A 12,111-nucleotide genomic window follows, 5' to 3' on the forward strand; every position below is an offset into this window, starting at 1 on the left:
AACATCCTTGATGAGAAGTAAAGGAATTATTATGTCCCAGAATGCTTTGCAGTCGCAGCTTTTAAGTACGTTGATTTATTTCCACCCAGTCATACTGACGGTGATTCATGTCAACAAACAGGAGAAAATCATTTTTATCAGTGTGCTGGAAAAGTTCTGCTTATTATGGACTAAATGACTTTTGTGCTGCAGAGACTCAAAGCTGGAAACAAGAAGAAAGAAATCATTTTATTTAAGAGTCAAACATGACATTAAAAAGATGGACCAAGGGACACAAACAGGGCCGTAGCAGGAAATTCTGGGCCCTGTTGGTGGGCCCCTATGTGGACATGATGGATAGCTCTCACGCGTACTTTTCCCACGGTAGAAGACCAAGCTGATAAATCTGATCTTAGTTTAAGCTGGAAACGGTAAAATGGCTTCTCTGGTCATTTTCCTGGTTCATCTGGCAGATACTCGTCTGCATGGCTCCGCCTCTCACTGTCTTAATAATAATAATAATAATGGATTAGATTTATTTAGCGCTTTTCAAGGCACCCAAAGCGCTGTACATTGTGAATCCATTATTCATCCACTCCTCACTCATACCTGGTGATGGTAAGCTACGTGTGTAGCCACAGCTGCCCTGGGGCAAGCTGACGGAAACGTGGCTGCCAGTCTGCGCCTACGGCCTCTCCGACCATCAACGAACATTCATCCACTCATTCATACACCAGCGATGCCAACACTGGAGGCAAGGAGGGTTAAGTGTCTTGCCCAAGGACACAACGACAGATGACTGCGGGAGCGGGAATCGAACCGCCGACCTTCCGATCTTTGGACGACCTGCTCTACCGCCTGAGCCACTGACGCCCTTCCTGTTCCTCTGCTTTCCTTTCCTCCTCACTACCTTCAGAGCAACCTCCACCTCCCTGTTCTACACCTCCATCTTCTATCTGTCTCTCTGCCACGAGGAGGACAAACTCCATACAAGCTGGACAGATACCAGATGATCTGAAGCTGCTAACAGCAGAACATGCAGGAGAAGAAAACTTCATGTAACTGAGATTATTCCGTCTGAAGCAGCTACAGATGATTGACTGTAAACTGAAAAGCTGAACTTCCTCCATGAGCTCATCTGGTCTCAGATCCTCAGTGATCATCTGGACATGATGATGGACCTGCTGCTGAAACTGAGGACCATGTGGTCCATGATGTTAAGCTTTGCTAATGAGGTATCTAAGCATAGCATTTGTATGGTACACACTTACACTTACAGATGGCTTCACACTTCATTCCTCCATGTTTTCTGTCTAGATTCAAGAAGAAACTTTGACATTTGTCATTTTTTATGATAATTTAGAGATTTTTATACAGTTTAACCCTTTAAAGTCCAACCAAAGGAAAAATTAGGTTGTCTTTTCAAGTATTTGTGGCTCTTTAACAAAATGTAAAAGATTAAGTAAAATAGTTTTCTATATTTACCCTTTATAACAGTGTGATGTATAAAAAGTATTGTAGTTCTAAAGATGTCCACCAGCCTCAGCCTCATTGTCTTCACCAGAGTTTCTCAGTGAAGAATGTTGGTTAATTCAGCAAAGAATAATGACTGCAGTACTATTATGTTTATAATGTTTTTTTTTTATCTAACAGTTATTAAATAATATTTGGATCTGTAGCAAGCAGATCTAAATGAAGAACGCTGAAAGCAGAAATGTGATAAAGATGACTGAATATAGACAGACTGAGTGTCTCTGAGTGGCTGAAAGGACATGAGATTATCTTAACTAAATCTCTTTGTATGACAACTTACATATGAAACATTCAAAAGATTCATTTGATTGCTTGATAGATTTTTTGTTTTACACAGTGGTGTTATTTTGTTTTGTTTATCATTATTGTAGCAGTTGTTATAATTTGCACCATTTTACATTTTTTAGGATTTGTACTTGTGTCATTTCTTGCCCTGGATTTTTGCACTAAACATTATTTATTTTTAACTAAATGTTATTTATTTTTATCGTTTTTGTAGCAGTTTGTTTAGTTTGGAGTGTTTCAGTGTGACTTTGTTTTGTTTGTTAATAAAGAGACAAAAATTTGTACGTTAGTTACAAAACGTGTGTGACTGAGTGATGTAGCTTTAGTTTCGGTTAGCATTTGGCCGCGTAGGTTCTCCTGTTTAGCCTGGGGCACCTGCTGGCCTCGGACCGGCCCTGACCCAAGCAAATATGTCAGTCTGGCATCAGCCTGTAAACCAGAAACTGTAATAATATAAACGTCCTTACAAATGAAGCTAAATAAAGTTAAACGGTTGAACACTGTTGTAAACGGTGGTTGTGTGTCTGCCAGTGTGTGTCTACAGGTCCTGCACTCCCAGCACCCGACTGACTCTCCCCTGAGGCCCTGGCTCATGACAACTTTGCACATAGTTTGCACTATTTTTAGCACAATTGCACTTTATATTGTTTCAGTGTTGAAATTTCCATGCATCATACATCATCCTCATCATGTGTCTCATCCTCTGATCAGCTGATCACCTTCTTCTCCAGCCTTATGTCTCCTCTCTGGTTTGTATCTGACCGCTTTCCTCTCCAGCATCAGGTGTCCTCTTCATGGTCTGTAGCTCTCCAGGGTCTGCATCCTGGTGGACTCCATCTCTGCTGCTTGCAGCGTCTCTTTCCTCAGCTGATCCGTCTTCTTCGTCTTGCAGACATGCAGCGTTTGTGGGTGTAACTGGTGTGTGTCCTAGAAGCAGTGATGGTGAACAATCTGAGCCTCCATCATTTCTTAAGCTGGTTGACCTGCAACCACATGTTTGGTGTTATTAAAAAACTAGTTAACATTGGATGTTTCCATTAGTTTCACAATCTGAACCACTTAATCCAACCAGTTAACATCCCATCAGATCTCACAGAACACTCTTTGTATTTACCTGCATCTTTAAAATCATTCACTCTGTGATGTTTTATATAAAGATGAATAAATAAAATAAACACTGATCAAACACAAACAGATGAACCCATTTCTATTTCCCTCCCTCTTTGTCTGGTAGATTACAAGTGAAGTTAAACAATTTGAATATAGCGACTTTAAAAAGCCAAATAAAGTATATTTATTAACATTACTTACACAATAAAAACAATAAACACTCTCCTACTTGCCTTTATGAAAATGCAGAGAGCAAACACACATGAAGGGAGATGGAGGTGAAAGTGGTTCCGTCTCACCGCTGCGACTCAGACCATCTGACGCCTCTTTGTTACTTCATCAACCTGCTTCCCACAGCTTCCCAAGTGGGAAACCGAAAGACTCTAACGTAGTGGCGACTTTATGAAATGTTGCATTTAATTTTAAATAGGTCGTCGACTGTCTTTCTGTCTCAGCAAGCAAGTAAGATCACGTATTCGTTGATCGTGACATTTCATAAAGATACTGGCATGTCCACCGTGGTGTTTGAAGGACGGAGATTTAACGTTTGTGGACCCTGACCACTGCTGGTTGGGACGTTGCGGGACGACAGAATGTTGCTCCATTCTCGTCTCTCCTGGACTGACGGAGCCCAATAAGCCTGCAAGCTGCTTTCACAGCGATGCGCCATCACAGACGTGATCTGGCGTGTCTGCAGCCCGGCGAGTTTCTGTTGCCACGGTTACCAACTAGCGTTAAAACAATAATTTACAACAATAAGGCTATTTGACCGGAACTTCTTTTATAGGTGTCCATATGGACACCCTACAGCCAAATAAGAATCGAGTATTCACCCAGACCATTCATGTTTTAATCACACAAAACAACTAAATGATGTCCCAAATACAAAACGGACTTAATCTTCCAAGGTTGCGTCCTCCTCTGGCATATGAAGGTCGCAGACAGAAGTACAATGAAGGGGCTTGATCTTCAGCCTACATGATGGTTATTACATTGATTATTTAATATCAAAATGGAACAGATCTGAAAAGTTACTATATATATATATATATATATATATACATATTGTAATGTGTTGTGTTTAGCATTGATTCTGTGTTACCTAAGTTGCATGTTCATCTGTTATGCTGCAGTGTTAATGATGTGAGAGCGTAGAAGAAGAGGGGAGAGCGTAGAAGAAGAAGAGAGAGAGTTCCGGGCGAAGTTGTACGGCATGGTCGCGGCCAACAGCGACCTATGTTCAGCCGATTAAAAGAGCAGTTATAAAAGCAACGGATCGAGTCATCCTTACAGTCGAGAAGCCGTTACATTGGTGTCAGAGGTGAACAGCCAATTGCTCCGCACTGTCGTTTTCCGTGGCTAACCCTGTCGTCTTACGTGGAAGATGGCTGCTCGACGCAACGTGCCTTACATCTGTCCTGGGGTGAAGGAAGAGCTGATGAGCGACCCGGACGGGGGTTCGGACTGGGACGAGGAGCTCGACCGGCTGGCGGACCGCAAGGCTCATGTGAAGGATATGGCTATGAAGCTAACTAGTGTGGCTGGGACTGGCTCAGTGGGCGCTGCAGAGCGCGCCGGGAGGGCTGAAAACCCCGCGAGAGTCGCCGAGAATCTCGCCAGACCGCATGTAAACAAAGATGGCGGCGCCCATGGTAGCCAGCTGCAAATGAAAACGCCCAAGTATAATGGGAAGGCAGACTGGGAAGCGTTCCATGCCCAATTCGAGCTGTTAGCACAGGCAGCCGGATGGTCTGAGGAGGGCATGGCACTTCAGCTGGCTCTGTGCCTCACAGACGAGGCTCTGACATGTTTGTTGTTGCTCAGCCCGGCCGAATGGAATGACTATAAGGCATTAGTTGGGGCTCTTAAGCGGCGGTTTGGACAGTATAACCAACCGGGTGTGCTACGTTCAGAGCTGGCAAGTAGGATGAGGCGGGCTGGAGAACCACTCAGGGCGCTGGCTAATGACATTGAGACCCTGGCAAGACGGGCATACAGCCACATGCCTGCCGATGTACAGAGTGAGTTAGCAAGAGACCAGTTCATACGAGCCATAAACCCCAGAGAGCTGCGCGTGCAGACACAACTAGCTCACCCCAGTACCCTGCAGGAGGCGTTAGAACTGGCTGTGGAACGTGAGGTGGTTGGAGCTGGAGCAGGACAGGTCACCTCAAGTGAAACTAGCCTTGATGTGAGAACGGCGACCGGAGAAAGCCCCGACCAGGAGAGACCAGCCTGGGCGACCGAGTTAACCGAACTCATCCGAGCGGTCACACTGCAACCACCACGCAGCAGCTCTCGGCCTGGCCGGGCCCGGGATCCCCCTGTGTGCTGGGTGTGCGGACAGACTGGCCACATCAGCGTGCGGTGCCCGAAGCGCTGGGGTACAGGGAAACGGCCCGGGGTCTGCGTAGATGGGACCACGCAGATCCCTGCTGCAGCGTCCCATACTGTAGCCTTGTCATCGGATACGGCCCAGCCCCACAGCCGGGGAAGTGGGGATCCACTTCCCCCAGGAGCAGATGATAGGGCTGAATCCGCCAGCGTGGTGGGTTGGACTCACACTGAGAACGTCTGTCATGTGCCAATCATTCTGGCTGGGACTCCATGTGTTGCGCTGGTGGACACGGGGTCAACTGCTACTCTGATGAGGCCGGATGTAGTCCCAGCAGGCACACAGTTGGACTCGACAGCTGTGAAGCTTCGGACGGTGACCGGTGAGCTGGCCCCGATGCTGGGACGAGGAGTGGTGACTATATCAGTGGGGGGATTAACTGTGGACTTTAAGGTGTGGGTTGCGGATGTAAAGGACCCTTGCATATTGGGGCTGGACTTTTTAAGGACCATCCACTGTGTCCTAGACCTGGGAAGTAACACGCTGACTGTAGATGGAGGTCATGCAGTCAAAATGATACACCCCGCTCAGACCCCAGGTCCCCAGCAACCAGTCTTGAGAGCAGCAGAGACAGAGCAGGAGACCAACCATCCGCTTCAGGCGCCTGCTGTTTTACCGGCACCCCTCCCTTCCAGTGCTACGGTCACGGTCCAAACCCCCACTATGGTCCTGCAGCCCCTGGACGCGGAAACTGTCAGATTGGCGGCGGTGCAGGAGCTATGGAGACGCAACTGTGAAGGTCTGGAGGCTGAGCAGCGGGAGGGGCTGTGGCAGCTACTGCTAGAATTTAGAGACATTTTTGCCTTCACGGACGAGGAAGTGGGTCTGACCCATCTCATACAACATGAGATTGACACCGGAGAGGCCCGGCCCATCAGATCACGCCCCCGGCGCCTGCCTCTAGCACGCCAGACTGCAGCTGACAGCGCAATTGAGGAGATGCAGAAGGGTGGCATCATTGAGCCCTCAGACAGCCCCTGGGCCTCCGGAGTGGTCATGGTCAATAAAAAGAACAGCCAGAAAATGAGATTCTGTGTGGACTACAGGCCACTAAATAGTGTCACCAAAAAGGACTCTTACCCTCTCCCTAGGATCGATGAGTCCCTGGACCTGGTGTCCGGTTCATCCTGGTTTTCCTCCTTGGACATGCGCAGCGGGTATTGGCAGGTGCCTCTTAGCCCAGATGCCAGACCAAAGACCGCTTTCTGTACTGGTAAAGGTCTGTGGCAATTTCGGGTCCTCTGTTTCGGTCTGTGTAATGCCCCGGCCACTTTCGAACGGTTGATGGAGAAGGTTTTGGCTGATGTCCCCAGGCAGGAATGCCTGGTGTACCTGGACGACATCTTAGTCCATGGGAGTTCTTTCGAGGTGGCTTTGGGTGCCCTGCGGCGGGTCCTACAGAGAATAGCGGCTGCTGGGCTCAAGCTTCACCCAGATAAGTGCCGGTTCATGAGGAGAGAGCTGGAGTTTCTGGGGCACAGAGTAGGTGGAGAAGGAATCAGCACGCTGGAGGAGAAAGTGCAGGTGGTGAAGGAGTGGCCCATCCCTGCTAACCTGCGTGAGCTGAAAAGTTTCATTGGACTGGCATCCTACTACAGGCGGTTCGTTAGGGGGTTCTCATGTATAGCGGCACCCCTGTTTCGGTTGCAGCAGAGAGACAGTGACTTCATTTGGACGCCAGAGTGTGAGCAGGCTTTCACTGCATTGAAGAAGGCCTTAACTGAAGCCCCCATCCTCGCCCCCCCAGACCCTAACCTACGGTTCATTCTCGACACGGATGCCAGCGATGTGGGGATGGGAGCTGTACTCAGTCAGAATAGTCCAGAGGGGGAGAAAGTAGTGGCATATTTCAGCAAGACCTTCAACAAGGCTGAACGCCGCTACTGTGTAACCCGTAGAGAGCTCCTGGCTATTGTGAGGGCAATACGCCATTTCCGGTACCATCTGTGTGGCCTGCCTTTCACGGTTCGGACCGACCATGCAGCTCTTCAGTGGTTGATGTCGTTTAAAGAGCCGGAAGGACAGGTTGCACGCTGGTTGGAGGAACTGGCCCCTTATGATTTCAGCGTGGAGTACAGAGTGGGGGCACGCCACACAAATGCAGATGCCATGTCCCGGCGACCCTGTGCTCTAGATGGTTGTCGCTACTGTGAAAAGAGGGATGCTCGTGAGAGTGCGCTTCGTGCCGAGGCTGTGCACTCAGAAGAACATCCAGTCTGCAGGGAGACTCGAATAGTGGACGCGGCCAGCTGGAGGGCACAGCAGGAACAGGATGCAGACCTGCAGCCGGTGTTACAGTGGGTGGAGCTTGGACAAAAACCCCGGTGGGAGGATGTTGCAGGGCACTCTCCAGCCACAAAAGGGCTTGTGGCAAAGTTTGAGACTCTCCGTCTGGACAGTGGGGTGCTCCAGAGGGCATGGACTGACCCGGCCACTGGGGAACTGAGATGGCAGGTAGTGGTCCCGAAGGGGCTTAGAGAGACAGTGCTACAGGCTTCACATGGGACAACAGGAGCAGGGCACTTTGGGGTCACAAAAACACTCCGTCGGCTGCAGCAAAGTTTCTACTGGGGGCAGCAGCGAAGAGATGTGCAGGACTTCTGTCGCCGCTGCGACTTGTGCACAGCATATAAGGGGCCTTCAGACCAGTCGCGGGCTCAACTCCAACAATTACAGGTAGGAGCCCCAATGGAAAGGGTGGCGGTTGATGTGATGGGTCCGTTCCCCTGCACAGACCAGGGCAACCGCTATGTGCTGGTCGCCATGGACTATTTCACGAAGTGGCCAGAGGCCTACGCCATTCCAAATCAGGAGGCAGAGACTGTGGCGGACGTGCTGGTGGAAGGCATGTTCACGAGGTTCGGGGCGGCAGAAGTCCTTCATAGTGACCAGGGAAGGAACTTCGAGTCCAGTGTGTTTGCAGCTCTGTGTGAGCGGATGGGCATACACAAGACCCGTACGACACCTTTGCACCCTCAGAGCGACGGGCTTGTGGAACGGTTCAACAGAACCCTGGCAAAGCAGCTAGCCATATTGACCGCTGAGCACCAACGCGACTGGGACTTGCACCTTCCCCTCATCCTAATGGCGTACAGGTCAGCAGTGCAGGATTCCACCTCCTGCACGCCAGCTCTGCTTATGCTGGGGCGGGAGCTGCGGGTGCCAGCGGAAATGGCGTTGGGCAGACCTCCCGACTCGCCAGCAGTTCCACCAGGCCCGGAGTATGCAAGGAAGCTCCAAGACCGCATGGAGTCTGCGCACGCTTTTGCTAGAGACCAGCTGCAGAAGGCAGGTATGCGCCAGAAGCGGAACTACGACGTGAGAGCAAAGGGGAGGAGTTTTGTGGATGGAGACCTGGTGTGGGTGTATAGCCCGAAGAGGAAAAAGGGCCGGTGCCCCAAGTTGGACTGCCACTGGGTGGGGCCGTGCGAAGTGCTGGCACGATTAGGTGAGGTAGTATACAGGGTTAAACTACCACCAAGGGGGCGGAGGGTGGTCCTGCACCGGGACAGATTGGCCCCCTATAGGGGTGATGCACGTCCATACCAGCGCCCTGGGCCGTCCACACCTCAGAACCAGGGGAGGGCTGACCTCACAAATCCTCTTTACTCGGCTGCCTGTCCCTGCCCTGTTCCGTCCTCCACTCCAGCCCTTCCGACGCAATCGTCTCCAGTTACGTCAACTGCTGTGCGACCACCTGGCTCACCCCCACAGCCCAGTGGACCCTCCCCGGGGCGGCCCCGACGTCGGAGAAGACCTCCTGCCCACCTTAGAGACTTTGTCTTTGACCCCTCGGGGCGAGTGGCTTAGTGAAGGGGGGGTAGTGTAATGTGTTGTGTTTAGCATTGATTCTGTGTTACCTAAGTTGCATGTTCATCTGTTATGCTGCAGTGTTAATGATGTGAGAGCGTAGAAGAAGAGGGGAGAGCGTAGAAGAAGAAGAGAGAGAGTTCCGGGCGAAGTTGTACGGCGTGGTCGCGGCCAACAGCGACCTATGTTCAGCTGATTAAAAGAGCAGTTATAAAAGCAACTGATCGAGTCATCCTTACAGTCGAGAAGCCGTTACAATATATATATATATATACACACACATACACGTATATAGTATATTTTTATGTGTTAAAAAAAATAATGACAAGTTTGTAACGGGAAGAGCGTGTTGTGGTACAGGAATTAGCTCAGTTAGCCGGATAAAGCTGCCACAAAGTTGACAAACTCACAGCGACACTGGTACTGAAGATTCCACAGTGCGTGCTCTTTAATAAAAGGACATTCGTCAACCATATAAAGCCCGGTTGGACGGCTACTGTCTCATCATACATAAATAAAACAGCGCCACACAACACGTCCGTCACAAAAAATGGGAAAAAGAAAGGAAAAGAGCCGAGCTCCCTAAAATGTCCGTCTGCAGTCCAAGCGTTCGCAAGACGATCTCCTGTCTTCTCGAAGTATCTTGATGATGTCATCATTAGAAGACGACCAAGAGAAGTCTTAAAGGGCCATTCCACAATTACAACTGTTACAAGTTTATTGTTATCAATAAGCGATATTACTAAAATGTTTCCAAACCAATGCAAAAAAAAAAGCTGGCCCGTTATAGCTTACATGGTGTATATACGTCACTTGAGGGGCAGATTAATCTGCAAACCTACACATATTTTTCTTGTATTACCACTAATGTGAAAAGTCTGCAACCAGCCCACAGTGTCAAACCGCTGAGACCATTGAGGAAACGGTAACTACCGCTACAGAAACGGCAAGTGCCATTGTAGCAAGAGTGGCTGGCCTGAATCTTAGGGTTTCTCCATTTCTCTCTCTCTCTCTCTCTCTCCCCCCCGCCACCCTCCCCTCACCCTCCCTCTGCTTGTAGCCGTTGAGAACAACTGCACAAAACTGCTGTTATTCCATCTGCGATCGACTAGTTTTGCCTCACGTCAGGTCCCGGATGTGTGGCAGAAAAGTTTGAATTTAAGATCTGAATTTGAATTTCAGATCTGAATTTGAATGGAGAGAACTGAAACTGAACTATGAAAATGAATTAGGGAATGAATTTTTTCAAATACAAAAGTTTCAACTTTACCAGTATACACATTCAAAAAACAAAGATTGTCTGTAATGACAAACACCATCGACATGAGCGGGGAAAGTGACGTCATTTGTCCTGGTAAAAATTTAATAGAGGATATGTGAAATTACAGTTGTGTATAGAAGAAGGAAACTGTGGATATGTGAAATGTTATTTCTGAATAGGAAGAACTGAATAACAGATATCTCCAACACACATCCAGTCTGGCTATTAAATGTTAAAACAGCTTGCCAGACACAGCAGCATGTTTGTTTCCAGCTTCATTTCCAGCTTTACAAGTTAAACTGCTTTTCTCTTGTTCTTGGCAGGGGCGGATTTAGGATAAAAGATGATCAGGGGCTTAGCCCACAGTGATGGATTTTTAGCATGTGCAAAATATTGGTGTTTTTTTTTTAACAGATACAGCATCTTAACTTTCAAATTCTGACCACCCTAAAGCAGACAAAAAGCACTGGCTCACACAAAATAATTAGCTTTAACAAAGCAAAATGACACCATAAATAAACAATATCATCAGTCAGCTGCTGATTGAAGTCACCTCAGATCACTGGTCCAGGGAATAAACCTCACATCCACTAAAAGTAGAAAATATAAAACAAGACGGCTACTAAGTTTTGATGTGAGGATGAACGGAGCAAACAGTGGGTCTGATTTCAGCAGCATCAGGATGGAGGAAACATCTCTGCTGCTGCTGCTCTGAAAGTACTGGACTCATTTTACTCTGCTGTCTTCATGAATGTGGACGTTAAACTGAGCTGAGTTTCATTCCTCTGCAGCTCTGAGCTCACTGCTGTGCTGCACCACAAACGGACTGATTGATTGAAAACACCAATCTGAACTCAGTTCTTCATGTTGTTGTTCAGTCTGTAGCTGCAAACATTTAGCAACAGCTCATCTCTTCATTCAGTTTAAACCTTCATTTTATTATAAAACCACAAGTTTGAGCTTCAGCTGCTGCGTTCAGTAACACAGAAGCTAACTGTGGCTAACACGGTAATAAACAGACTTACAATAAACAGTCATTCAAAACTGTCTGAGATGATGTGACAGTAAAATATAGACATAAATAAAATAGTAAATTAAGTTAAAACTACTAAACGTAACAGAAACAAAACATAACATAACAAAAAATAAACTAGAAGCACTCAGAGAGAACAGACCTCCATGAAGCCACAGGGTCACTTACCTGATAAAAACCCCACAAGGTCCAGCAGCCCACCCAGTACCCCCTATATGTGGAACCTGCTGGACCACCAGATCCAGAATACCAACATGATCCGGGTCAAACAAAGTCGGATTATAACATCTACCATGATGTCATCTTGTCTGTTTTTAATGATTCTGGACGTTTTCTGATGAGTTAGAAGCTGTGACGGCAAAATTATCTCCCCATAGCAAAGAATCCTTAAAAACAACCCCAGATCCAGGCGGTGATCCGGATCACCCTGAAAATCTAATCAGTTGTTCTTTTATTCTGTTTCTGACATTTCCTGGATATTTAATGAAAACCCATCTATAACTTTTAGAGTGATGTTGCTGACAGACAAACTTAACAGCAGAGAAATCAGAATAAAATCATGTGGCTCAGCTTCGGCTCTGCTCCAACAAAGGAATGAGGAAGACTCCGATGGGGGAGTGTTGGAGAAAAATACATTACCAAGAGTCTGGATGAGGGAAGTTTAACCACGTTTATTACAGGAAAGAGAAATAATGCTTGTACAAG

The 12,111-nt window shown here is 47.7% G+C and overlaps 1 protein-coding gene across 1 annotated transcript in view; it reads left to right on the plus strand.

Annotated features, from left to right (window-relative positions):
- LOC121640415 overlaps window positions 1-12,111 on the plus strand; it is a 601,409-nt gene that overhangs the window by 83,327 nt on the left and 505,971 nt on the right. The window lies entirely within an intron of this gene.

This window comes from Melanotaenia boesemani, chromosome 5 (genome assembly GCF_017639745.1).
Source record: "Melanotaenia boesemani isolate fMelBoe1 chromosome 5, fMelBoe1.pri, whole genome shotgun sequence".
NCBI lineage: Eukaryota > Metazoa > Chordata > Actinopteri > Atheriniformes > Melanotaeniidae > Melanotaenia > Melanotaenia boesemani.